The sequence below is a fragment of the Carassius auratus genome, chromosome 47, assembly GCF_003368295.1.
Source record: "Carassius auratus strain Wakin chromosome 47, ASM336829v1, whole genome shotgun sequence".
NCBI classification, from domain to species: Eukaryota; Metazoa; Chordata; class Actinopteri; order Cypriniformes; family Cyprinidae; genus Carassius; species Carassius auratus.
The window spans coordinates 13206370-13220754 of record NC_039289.1 but is presented as its reverse complement, the minus strand read 5'-3'; positions in this window follow the sequence as shown (position 1 = coordinate 13220754).

The following is a 14385-nucleotide window of genomic DNA, read 5'->3' as shown; positions in this document are numbered from 1 at the left end:
ACGAATACTCCGAGCAGATGCTTGGAGCTGGAACAAGGGGTATATGGGGCGTCAGCACTGTCCCTCACAAAGCAACACAGTCACCATCAGCACCACGGAGAGCACCGTTAGAGGAGGCCTCAAGGTGTGCTGTTCAGGACCAGCTCCTCTAAAACAGGTGTGATCTATCTCGTTTGCCTACTTTTTTCAGATGTAATTGGATGTTAGTTCAAGTTTCCCCCATTAGCTCTCCTCACCATTCAATTTTTTTTTTAAATCCTTTCTTTAACATTTGAAAGGATACTGGGGCAGATGTATTGCTTTCCTTAAAAAAAAAAAAAAAAAAAAAAAAAAGGAAAAAGAAAAAAAGTGCTTTTCCTTTACTTCATTTTTTTTTTTTTTAAATATAATGCATATATGGTTGACCTGAAGAATGAAAGCTATGTCATACACTTTAAAATTATGAGCTACATCACTGATTATCGACACTAAGGGTGTGACAATACACTTAGCTCACCAGATGAGACAAAATGCAGATACTTAGTTAACTAGAACGAAACATACTATAAAAAAGGCTAAATATTTGTCTATTAATTACAAAAAGTAAAACAGTGCAGTTGTATTTTGAGAAATTGTAACCAATCGTGGGCTGTATGATTATTTGAGTGATCTGATATATTTTAGCAACACAAACCAATAAAACCATAATTTATTATGACTATTTATATATAAACTAACAACGAGGCAATAATAATTGGCTAAAATAAAATATCAAAACCAAGTAATTACATGGTTTTATTGAACAACACTGTTATAATACATAATATAATATGCCTATACATAATATGAACATAACCAACTTAATTACATCATGTATTATAACAAATACCTGCAGAGGACGGCGACGGTCTGGTGATGTTTTACTTGACCGTGTGATTAAACAATGTTTAAATATATTTTTTTTTTTTTCAGAAACTTTTATTTTGAAATTTTGATGTACAATAAATTGCATATTTGGAAACAAGTTGATGTATTCTTCCATGTTGTCAAAAGTTTATAAATGATTTACATTACAAATCTAGTGAGATGACGCACTGTTTTCCCAGATGAATGTTAAGCAATTCAAATTCACAGCATATGCAGAGGAAGAGTTTAGCCCCTTACACACAAAGTCTTTACTAGTAATTTCAGTGAACACTGTGTAATCGCAACAGTTAGAAACACAAAAATTCCTAAAACAAAGCCAAACGTCATAACCGAGCATGACATGAAACATTTCTCAGAACAAGGGTTTCTACACGATTTGAATAATTTGGAATGGGAACAAATTAATCGAATTCCTGACCTTGAAATAGCCTGGGATTTTTTTAATGCAACATGTTCTGCTTTAGTCAACAAACATGCTCCTGTCAAATGGTACAGAGTGAAGGGTCGGAATAATGCATGGTTTTCTCATCCTTTATCAATTATGCTTCGAGTGTAACTTGGCATGTACTGTAAAAAAATATTTTTTTTAACTTGTAAATAAAGATACCATCAGTTAAGAAAATTTGACAAAAAAATACTATTTTGTCTTTTTACTTCAAAATATCATGATTAATTCAATATGAGGTTTCATTTTTATTTATTTTACTTAAATACATAAGTAAATTCAAATGGAACTGCCTAGGTAGAAATGAAAGTTAAAACTCATAAGTATATTTTACTTGGAACCGTTTGTTATGTTTACAAGGATTCTTTAAGTAAATATCAAAGTTATTCCCATCAAGCAATGGGGCATGAATAATTAAAAATGTACACTGTTTTATGGTCGTTTTTGTTGTTAGTGGTTTATTTGAGTTGTTAGTTGTTGTTTGTTTTAGTAACATACTGTTTTGTGACACCTGGAGTTTATTTTCTATTCAAAATGACCCATTGATACTCAAACACTATTCACTGATTGTTACCGTCATTGTGTGTGGTGTACCAAGTATTGAGGTCTCTGTGTTCAGGTGGCTATTAATTTTATTGAGTGGGCATATTATCTTAAAATGATAACATGCATGCTTACTTGCATGTTTGCAAGTGAAACAAATGCTTAATAGCACGGTGATTTACCAGTGTTACCTTGTTAAAGTAAATTGCATAAACTCGCAGATTTTAATAAATTCAATGGTTGAGTTTTACTTAAAATATATGAGTGCAAAATTTGCAAAAGAAATACATTTGTACACTTTTTTCAGTAATAAGCATTAGGCTACACAATGTAAAATTTACAAAGAGTCAACAAAATTAACTGGGAATTTCCAAGTAAACTTAAATTAAACCTACTAATAATTATGTTTAGGCTTTTACTTAGCAAATGTTTGTAAATTTACTAGAATTTTCTGAGTGTTAAAACTGAAGCAAGCTTTTTTCAAGTAAATCCTACTCCACATTTTTTACAGTGTGGGTAAAAGCTAGAAAAACTGATTTAAATTCAGACTGGCTTGATTCTAGGCGATTGCGCATTGCACGGTTGCAGTCAGAAAAGCTAAGACTGAACATTTTCTTATACAAACATCTCAAAATCTAAATAATTAATCCAAATTTTGGAAAAGTGTTAAATCATTAACTGAAAATAATAAATCATGTATTAATAAGGGCTCTGATACAATCATTGATAAAGTAAATATGCTAAATTGTTTTAATGAACACTTCATCGCTTCTGGTTTTTTTGTTTGATTCAGTTAACGGTGCCCATGTGAATCCTTTGATTTTTCAGTCAGAGAGCTTAGTCAATCTTTCAACTTTTCACCAATTGCAATCTCTTGGGTTTGCAAAGCCCTTAAATCTTTAGATGTTTTGAAATCGGCAGGTCCTGATAGTTTAGAACCTTACTTTTTAAAGCTAGCAGTTGATTTTATTGCCGCACCTCTGACTCATATTTTTAACCTTTCACTTGACTTAAATGAAATTCCACATATATGGAAATCAGCTTTTGTCCTTCCCCTGTTTAAAGGTGGAGATCCCACACACCCAAATAATTACAGGCCCATTTCCAAGCTGTCAGTTTTGGCCAAAGTCCTCGAAATATTTGTCAACAATCAATTAAAATAATTTGTCTATTAATAATACCCTGTCTGTTTATTAATCTGGTTTCCGAAAACAACATGGCACAACTACGGCAGCTTTAAAGGTACTAAATGATTTTATTAAATCATTTGATAACAAGAAACACTGTGCAGCCTTATTCATCAATCTATCAAAAGCATTTGATATGGTTGATCATACTTTACTGATACAACGACTTGTCAGTATTGGATAATCTAAACATACGATTGGTTGGTTTAAAAACTATCTTTCAAACAGAACTCAATGTGTACAGGCAGAAGGTTTTATCTCTGATTCACTCAATGTCACTAAAGGTGTGCCACAGGGGTCAATCCTTGGACCACTCCTATTTACTCTAAATATAAATAATATTGATCATAATATTCAAAATGTAAATTTTCATTATTACGCTGATGATACAGTTATATATAGTTCAGCACCCACACCCAATCCGGCTCTTTCTCAGTTACAGCTTGCATTTGATATTGTTCAGCTTAACTTATTTGAATTGAAACTAGTTTTAAATGTTGATAAAACAAAATTCATGTTGTTTTCTAAATCAAAATCAATCCCCCATAATAATCTTCTGCCTATTACTACGTACCTAGGTTCAGAAATTGAATTTGTGTCTCAGTATAGGTATCTGGGGATTTTAATTGATGACGCTCTCTCCTTAGGCCCTTGTGTTCAGCAACTGGTGAAAAGATTGAAAGTGAAATTGGGTTTTTACTTCAGAATCAAATCCTGTCTTTCCTTTGAGACAAAAAAGAGGCTTGTTGCAGCCACTTTTATGTCTGTACTGGACTACGGTGATGTTATATATATGTATGCATCTTCACAGTGTTTACATGCTTTAGAGCAGAGACAAGGCTACCTACACCAAGGCCAAACACGCACTCAGCAAAGCCATCCAGCATGCTAAGAGGCTGTATAAGGCCAGGATTGAACAACAGGTCGGAGATAAGAACATCAGAGCTGTCTGGAAGGGCCTACAATCTGCCACGGGCTACAAAAAGCACCCCCCACCAGCCTCCAATGACCCCAATCTACCAGATAAGTTCAATGCGTTTTGCACTAGGTTCGAAGCCCCGCGTGGGTCCCCCCACTCTATCCCCCCCCCTCCACTGCCACAACTGCCACCACCTCATCTGCACCATTCGTCATCACGGAGCATAAGGTTCGGAGGCTTTAAAAAGGTCAGAACATCAGGAAAGCGTGTGGTCCAGACATGGTGTCACCTGCTTCCCTTAGGCTCTGTGCCAGTGAGCTGACCACAGTATTTACGGACATTTTTAATCAGTCATTAAAACTATGCCGAGTACCTGCCTGCTTCAAATCTGCTGTCATCATTCCGGTGCCGAAAAAGCCTCAGATCACCTGCTTAAATGACTACAGACAGGTTGCTCTCACCTCTGTAGTCATGAAAGCATTTGAGCACTTGGTTCTCTCTTATCTCAAAGCATCCACCGAACACCTCATGGACCCTCTTCAATTTGCATATAGATCCAACCGCTCAGTAAATGATGCAATCAACATTGCACTTCACTTCATTCTACAACACTTGGACAATCGGAACACATACGCAAGACTCCTGTTTGTGGATTACAGCTCTGCCTTTAACACCATCATCCCTGACCTCCTCCACAGCAAACTGACCCATCTGAATATTCACCCCCTCCTTTGCTCATGGATTACAGACTTTCTCACCAACAGGACTCAGTATGTCAGGCTGGGCCCACATCTCTCACAGCCCCGCACAGTCAACACTGGTGCTCCCCAAGGTTTTGTGCTGTCCCCCTTGTTATTCTCACTGTACACCAACGACTGCACTTCTGGAGGCCCTTCTGTCAAAACCATCAAATATGCAGACGACACCACCATAATAGGCTTCATCTCCAACAATGACGAGTCAGCCAACCGCAAAGAGGTCAGTCTCCTGGTGTGCAGTCAGTAACTTGGAGCTTAACGTCAACAAAACAGTTGAGATGATAGTGGATTTCTGCAAAAAGCCCCCGACTCATCTTCCTTTGGTCATCAATAACTCATCTGTGTCTGTGGTAGAGTTCAAGTTCCTGGGCACAACCATCACTAACACACTCAAATGGGACAATAACATCTCCCAACTAGTGAAGAAAGGCCAGCAGCGCCTGTTCTTCCTCCGCCGCCTGAAAGGACAACGGCTCAGTCCCCCCATCATGATACAATTCTACAGAGCGGTCATTGAGAGTGTGCTAACATCCTCCCTCATGGTCTAGTTTGCCTCTGCGTCAGCCCGTATAAAGGCCAGGCTACAAAGAGTCGTCCGGGCAGCAGAGCATTTTGCCCAAAACATCACGCCACCGCCAGTTTTTTCCCCCCAAGCAATAGCCCTCCTAAATGATTCTTAAATCTTGGAATTCATGGCACTTTATTTATAAATTAACTTATCACTTTTTACATTCATATTAATGTATTGCTTATAATGTCTCTATTTGTCCTTGTATTGTGTTTTTTTTTTTCGCTTTACTGTGTTGCCTGCATGGAGAAGACCAAATCAAATCCCTAGTATCTGTATGCATGGCGAAATAAATAAAGTTGAGTTGAATTGATCATGGTGCACTGAGGTTCATAACAAATCATAAAACCCTCACTCATCATTGTGTGTTGTATGCTCGGGTTGGCTGGTCTATGTTGTCCATTCGAAGACAAAAACACTGGCATGTTTTTATTTATAAATTTATCCTGGGTTTACTTCCTTCCTATCTTTGTACATACAGCTGTAAAAAAGTATGCTTGTAGCTTTAGCCTCCGGTCACAGGATATATTTCTACTGTCTGTTCCAGTGGTACCTACGGAGTTGGGGAAAAAAAGACATTTAAATTTGCTGCTCCCTCTGCCTGGAATTGTTTGCAAAGTACATTGAAACTGAAGGAACTGGTTTCGTTAGACACTTTTAAAGTAATTTTAAAATGATTAGGAGAATGAAACATCGGGTTGTAGATGTTTTAGCTAGTTATGTATTGATATTGAAATTAGATGGATTTGCTTTTATGTGTGTGTATATGTGTATGTATTGTTTGATGCTATTTGTTACACTCAAACGTGCTGTGTCTGTCAGTCTTGGCCAGGACGCTCTTGTAAAAGAGATTCTTAATCTCAATGTGCTTCTTTCCTGGTAAAATAAAGCTTATAACAATAATAATAATAATTTATCGGTAAGTAAAGAGATCATTTGAGAACAGAACCTTTTCAAAAATCCCGGTAAATATGTTCTGGCAATCATATCATTCTCATGTAGATGGCATTTTTCTTCTGAGCAGTTTACAATGCTCCGCTGCTCTTTAATTAGTTTTCCTAAATAAACATGCGTTAGATGGACATATTTGACCATTTTGCCTCGCAACATTTTGTCGTGCTTCTCCATTCATCAAGGCTGCGACTCTGCAAATGGATACTATTATTTAAAAAAGTAAAATATTCTGATTAGCTAGTAATGTTTGTTTGCTTGAGAGTGAACATTGGCAATAACATTGGTAGGCGAACTTATGGACTCAAAAGTGATAAACAAATTTTCCTCTGTTCCCCATATGTTTGTCTTCAGACTTGAAATACAGTACATTATTATTATTATTATTATTATTATTATTATTAGCATTCCTTTTTTTTCTTTAACAGTCAATATACTACTATGTTTTACTAGGTCTCTAAGAGCTCTGGTGCATTTACATTTAATCTCACATTTATATGATATGTGAAGTTAATGATGAACATACTTGAGTTGCTGTTCAAAGTGCCAACACTACCTCTATATTCACCTTTTAATTACTGCTTTAATCATGACATAATTGTCCAGTCCCTTCCTATAACTGTGAACAGCTCATCCTTATCTAGTGAGATTTTGTGAGTGGCGTCCATGAGCCACTGTTATCTCAGCCATACTGTCATAATACTCCACTAACACTCACCTTCTCATCCCTGATTTAAAAGCGTGAGTGAGTCACAAATCGACAACTATTTTCTTTTCCTGTATTTATAAAGAAAATCCCCAAATCCGTCTTACTTGTGCGTGAGCTTTTGAATCCCCTTGCAATCTTTCCTGAGAGGACTGCAAGGTTGTTTATGTGGGTTGTTTTGGTAAAATCACAGTATATATTTGGTTTAAAGAAAACCCCCAGCAAAGAGTGATGAATTTGGTTTTGAGGAATCCTTGAACAATACAACAGCATCTATGAGAATAGCTGCTAGTCATCAGCATTAGAGTAATTAGATTAAGCTAAATTCAACCACAGGGCAACAGGTAAATTGCCTGGCCTTAAACTTCAACACACATTTCATTACTTTGTGTGGACAGAATACAAATAAACTTGTATCAAATGTTAAAATCATAAATTTATTTTTAAAATCATAACTTTATGAGGTTTATCCAATGTATTGTGTGTGTGTGTGTGTGTGTGTGTGTGTGTGTGTGTGTATCTATGTAATCTTTTGTGTAATGTCTCACAAATAAGACTGTCATAAATGATATATACATAAATATACACATATATAAAGGCTCGTGTTTAGAATTGTAGTTTTGGAAAAAGTTTTATGTCAATTAAGAAAAGTTTCAATCAAAATGCAAATAAATTATTAAATGCCATCTGGTACTAAAAACTAATTCATTATTACCCTGAAAGAATGGAAATTCAGCAAGCAATCAGACCAACAAAATAACAACAACAGTATGCAAGTCCCATGACAAGAATATTACAGACAAGAAAGAAGAGGTAAGTGCTAGTATTAGTTGGTTAAGTGCTGGCGGAAAAAAATAAAAATGAGTCTTTAGATTTTTCTTGAAAATGAGTAAAGACTCAAATTGAGATTGGGAGGTCATTCCACCAGCTGGGCACAGTCCAGTGAGAGTGATTTTGAACCTCTTTGGGATGGCACCACAAGGCGTTAGCTAATGGTTAGAGGGTTGGACTCCCAATCGAAGGGTTGTGGGTTCTAGTCTCGGGCCGGACGGAATTGTGGGTGGGGGGAGTGCATGTACAGTTCTCTCTCCACCTTCAATACCACGACTTAGGTGCCCTTGAGCAAGGCATCGAACCCCCAACTGCTCCCCGGGCGCCGCAGCATAAATGGCTGCCCACTGCTCCGGGTGTGTGCTCACAGTGTGTGTGTGTGTGTTCACTGCTCTGTGTGTGTGCATTTCGGATGGGTTAAATGCAGAGCACAAATTCTGAGTATGGGTGACCATACTTGGCTGAATGTCACTTCACTTTCACAGTTTCAAAAGCAGCAAACAGATCCAGCAAGATGCTCTTGCCACTTTTGAAGCCAGATTGGTTGCTGTCCAGGAGGTTCTCCTATCAGTCTTTATTCACTTGATTCTCATGGTTTCTCAATAGAATGCATAAAAGTCACATATGTGAATTACATAGCTAACGCCATAAAATAACAGTTCTAGTAACTGGGCACATTGTAACACCTGCACAAATGGTATTCAGCTTAAGGAAATCATGCTGTGTCAGAAACACTTTGGGAATGCCTTTGCATGCCCATGCTCTAAAGCACATGTGGAATCAGTCCAATGAAATGGTGAGATGTCATAGGCGGGATGACGTAGTGACCAGGATGCTTAAAAGCATATGCGGTGGAAACAGCGACAGCTTCTGCTTTTCCTGTAAGTTCTTTGTGTCTGTATTTGCAAAGACAGTGTGTGTTGTGCCAGTGCCCATCATTTTCTAATAATGGTGAGTAAGACTGACAAGCAGCATTTAAAATTGATACATTACGGGTGGGGACACACAGAATCTTTGCACTGTTTTTTTGGGAGTGGAGCACATTCAGTCAGCTCTCGAGGGGGCTGACTGTCTGGATTGCTAGTGCATTGCTGTGTATGCTCTGCCCACTGGGAGCTCTTTGAAAAGGGCGCCCTGGCTAGCATTCCTCACAGCTCGGTTCCCACTTCTGCCATGCCAGAGCGGTGGTTGCAGTTGTGGGGATTGCAAATGTATCTGGTGGAGGGTTTTGGAGACGGGCTTGTCCCTTTATTCACCCTCATCCACCAAATCTAGTGCACTTTCTCAGGGATTGGAAGCACACTCTGCAGAGCACACCTTTTAGTGTCCAACTGGAAAACTTAGTTGCTCTAGGAGGCTTGCATCCTCCAAGGAGGTTATTATAGAACAACTAGCTTGGTCATTCCCTGCCAATCATATGCTTCAGGGCACCAAGTTGACTGCTTAAAGTACACCAGAGATCTTTATCAAGATACTTATTCCTTTGGTAGACCTTCTGGCAGTGTGGAAACTTCTGCCAAATGTGTCTCAATGGGTCCTTCTGACTGTAAAAACAGGCTTACAGAATCCATGAATTTGGTTTTCTTCCACCTCGGTTTAATAGGGTAATTTCAACTCTGGTGGGTAGACACTCTCTTGGCTCCATGAAAAGTGTGCTTTCCCCAGTATAGAGAACAACTTATCTGGACGAGTTGTGGGATTCAACCACGATGCTGTCACATCTGTCTCCTGCTCGGGTTGAGTTGATCTTCACAGACATGAAGAGAGTAAAGCTATGCCAGTAAATCACAGTGAAACAGTTTCAGAGACTGTTGGGTTTGATGGCAGCTTTGTCCAATGCAATATATTTTGGCCTGCTGTACACGATTCCCTTGCAGTGGTGGCTCAGGACCAAGGGGTTTTCCCAGAGTGTCCAGGGTCTGGGGGATGGCCACCATATCTCAAGCATCTCTCAATGGCTCTTCCTGTCAGGGTGGACCTATATCACATCTTGGTGTGGCAACTGTCAACTGGACCCAGTTAACTGGCTAGTTGGTTCAGAGTTGGAGGTCCTGCAGCAGAGGTTATCCACAGGGTTGGCCCCCTGGTCAGTCATAGGGGAGAAACCCGTTTCCTCCTTGGCACCATGAGGCTGAGGCCTGCTTCACAATTAAGATTCCCATCCTGGGATCTGGCCATGGTTTTAGAGGCTCTCTGTTAACATTCATTTAAACCCCTGGAGGAGGTCTCGGAGAGGTTTCTAACAGTTATGACTGCGTTCTCACATGCCATTTTTTCTCTCATGAGAGTTGGTGACCTTCAATCCATCTCTGTGCACCCTTCTTTTCTGCAATTTGTTCCTGGTATGGATAAAGCAGTCTTACACCCTAGGCCAAGGTATGTGTCTAAAGTGCCAACCGTAATTCCATGTTCTATTATTTTGAAGGCTTTCTGTCCTCCTCCATTTGGGGACCTGGACCAGAAGAGGCTTATTTTTGTTTGTCCAGTCAGAGCACTGGACACTTATGTCCACAGAGCTGGCCTATAAAATTGATCTGACCAGCTATTTGTTTGCTATGGTCTGCACAAAAGAGGTCTCCCTTCGACCAAGCAGACCATAAGTCAGTAGATTGTGGATGCAGTATCTTTGGCATATGAGTCCACCAACCTCCCTTAACCTTTGGGAGTCAAAGTGCACTCAAATAAAAATGTGCAGCCACCAAGGCCTTTCTTTCTGGGATGTCTATGTATAAGAGTGTGTGTGTGTGTGATGTATTTAGAAAGGGAGAGAGAGAGATAGAGAGAGAAAGAAAGAATGAAAGAAAGAAAGAAAGAATTTGTCAACTTTGGAGTACACTACAGTGAAAATAATGTTAATTAAAATGAAAATATTAAAAATTGTGTCAGTAACTGAAATAAAGCGAATGTAAAATACAATATAAATATTAGATTAAAAACTTTAATTTGATAAACTATATATATAATTTATATGTATATTTATATTAATATATATATATATAATTTATTTTATTAATAAGCCCTGCCAGACTTAGATGTTAATTTTTGCACCAGCACAAGAGGGAGTTGGTTTCAGGAAAGCAAAGAGTATTTACCATTTTACCGTTACGCAGCAGTTACATGCTTTTGTGATTCTGGTCATTGGCACCAGCTGTTCAACAATCTGTTCTTTTCCAGACAAGTGACGTTGTGTTTATTTATTTATCCGCTAACCAAATTGAAGCCTACAAGGCTTGCTTGGAAACATGCCGTCTGTTCAGATAAGTGTGGCATCCTGTGTCTGATGTTGACATTGATGTATCACCATCAATCAGATTAGACGTTCGATATTCCATTATCGAGTCAAGAACTGAAGATGCAGATTTGATCAAGCGAGTTGCGTGACTATGCAGTGAATGTGCTGAGACCACCTATTATGTATATATATATATATATATATATATATATATATATATATATATATATATATATATATATATATATATAAAGCCTAAAACAGGTTAATGGCTGTGGTATTTCCACATGTTAAATGTGTTAAAAATAAATGATGCAGACTTAAATTAAATAAAATGGAAAAATGTGCTCCATTTCATTTAATAAATAACGTACAGAGTATTCCACTTTATTTCAGCTCTCATTCATCAAAATGATGATAATTGTAGCTATTTGTTGAAAAAAAAAAAAAAAAAAACTAAACAAATCTCCATGTTCTGGGGATAGAAAAATACTTAGATTTTTCCACATATTAATTTAGGTGCAAAATAACATAAAATAAAAAAATTTAAATAAAAAAGAAATATATTGTGAGATAAAATGCAGTCCTTGTTGTTAAAGACCGTTTCAAGGTTTTCTGCCACAATCCTTTTTAGTATTATTTTTTTTTTTTTACCAAGGCTCCTAGAATATGTACATGTGGCAACATTTTGGTAAACAGAAATTTTGCTGCTTTTATAATTTTTAAACCAGTTAACTTAAGATCGGTTGATTTACATATTGTGGCAATTTGGAAATTAAATGTCTTTTGAGTGGTGCCAAAAGTTCCATCATGTCTGAAAATATGTTAAACCCTATATATATATATAGTGTGACGGCTGGTGAAAGACAGTCCGGAAACAAATGCGAGTAAACAGGATTTAATGAGATGAATACAAGTAGAACAATGACACACAAAGACGATGGGACGAAAACATTCCAGGGAGACGGTGGTTGGTGAGAAATCCAGCCTGAAGTGGAGTGTAGGTGGGAAGTCCGGGTCTAGGTGGCGTGAAGCAGCAGGAGAGAGTGGCACAGGAACTGCGGGGAATAGAGCCGAAGGTAAGTGTCCGTGGCTGAGTGATCGTGCGGAGAGTGGATGAGGTTCTAGGGAAAAACACAGACATCCAAACGCAAACTAACACTAAAGCCAGACGGGGGTAACACAACGACATGAAACAACGATCTCACAAACACAAGACGTGAGACAAGCCATTATATAGGAGATGAGTAATGAGTGGCAGCTGTTGCTGATACAATTAACCCTTTAGGCGCCAGAGGTTTTTTCCTAAAACGTTCGATTTTGACATCTTAATTTCAAAAGGCTATATCTTAAAATTTATAAAAGAAAGAGACTTTCTGTCAATTATAAAAATATTAAGGATGACCCAATGTTTATGTAGTGATTTTATTTTCCCATCTAATTTGCATATTATGACGTCATATGGGGTGGTCATCTTGAATTATAGAATTTTCATGAAAAGTCACGTTTAAATGATAAAATGGAGAACTTCTTTCCCCAAAAAAATGTCCCTAACCTTCTGTGTGCTATATTGCACAATACTGAATGCTCAGGTAAATAGTAAGCAGTAAACAAACTGTGTAAATCATTACTAATAAATGGTAGAAACAAACCGAATGTATGTAGCGGTTGGGATTTTCAATTTACTACATGCAGCAGGCACTCTGATTCCATGTATGGGGCACATATATATTATTCATATGACACACAAACACAAGTAGACAAGACCTGTTTAGTTCAAAATCTATGCCCCATGTCACATCGCCTCTGCTTCTGCTATGAGCAGCGCGGCCAGATCTGCCTCGCGCACGCGCCGAGTGTGCACAGCTCGGACTACTGTCAGTGTCATTGCGACTCCCCACCTTGCCTCCTAACTGTCCTATGAATACTTCGACCTCGTCTAACATACCCAGTGGCATTAGACAAAGTCTCCACTACAATACTGTCGCCGCGATTGCGGAGAGGTGCGGTCAGAAGACAAATATACATGTCTAGCGCGGTAAAAATCTCCCGCCTCGTCCCCGCAACAAAAACATGCCTGATAATTTCGCGATGAACACTCCGACCCCGGCTAACATTGTTCACACCTCTGACATTTGGCAAAGGACCATTTATTTACATTGGGCAAATGATTCACCGTCTGTGCTTGGTGTAGGGCTATACTTTCACTTTCAGTCATCTTCTGAATGCAGATATTCCCCTTCAGAATCAGTGTCCGCGAATAAAAGTTCCAACACCTCATTGCGGCTTTATTGAAGCTTTATTGATGCCACTAGATAATAATAATAATGAAAATAATAATAATCTAATGCCAATACTCGCTGACGTTGACAATATTGGTCAGATAAAATGGCTCACTCTCACACAAGCTCCGCTTTTTTTTTGCACTGATTCAATGCACTCTATCTCGAAGATTTTGTATAGGAGCATGACGTTTTTTTCAGTCAGAGATGATGTATTACATGTCTGCTATCTAGTGCAGGGGAGGTTGCATGAAATTTGACACCCTATTTGACAAAATCGGCCGTTTTATTCAGTGCCGCATCTTGTCGAGTAAACTCGACCGTGGCGCCAAGAGGGTTAACGGAGACAATAAGGGAGTGATCCAATATGTCCCTAGCAGGTACCCAACTCCTCTCCTCCGGACCGTAACCTTCCCAGTCCACCAGATACTGGAATCCTCGTCCCCTCCGTCTCGAGTCCAGAATACGATTAACCGAATATGATGGTTCCCCTTCTACGAGACGCGGCGGCGGGGGAACCGGAGTAGGCGGATTAATACGTGCATAAAACACGGGTTTAATTTTGGACACATGAAAGGCGGGGTGTATCCTTTTGTACGCAGGAGGTAGTTTGAGGCGGACTGTCACCGGACTAATGATCTTGGTGATAGTGAACGGGCCGATAAATTTGGGAGCTAATTTGTTAGAAACGGATCGCAATGGAATGTTACTGGTAGAAAGCCACACTTTTTGACCCACGACGTAGACGGGAGGCTTTGACCGGTGGCGATCGGCCTTGGCCTTAGTGCGCTCCCTCACCCGGAGCAGAGTCTCACGGGCTCTGGTCCAGGTGCGGTGGCACCTCTGGACAAACGCGTGAGCGGAGGGGACCGTGACTTCAGATTCCAGACTGGGAAATGCTGGTGGCTGGTACCCTACACTACACTGGAACGGAGAGAGGCCCGTAGCTGACACTGGCAACGAATTGTGGGCGTACTCCACCATAGAGAGTTGTTGACTCCAGGAAGAAGGATTCTTGGAGACCAAACATCTCAACGTCCTCTCTAAATCTTGGTTG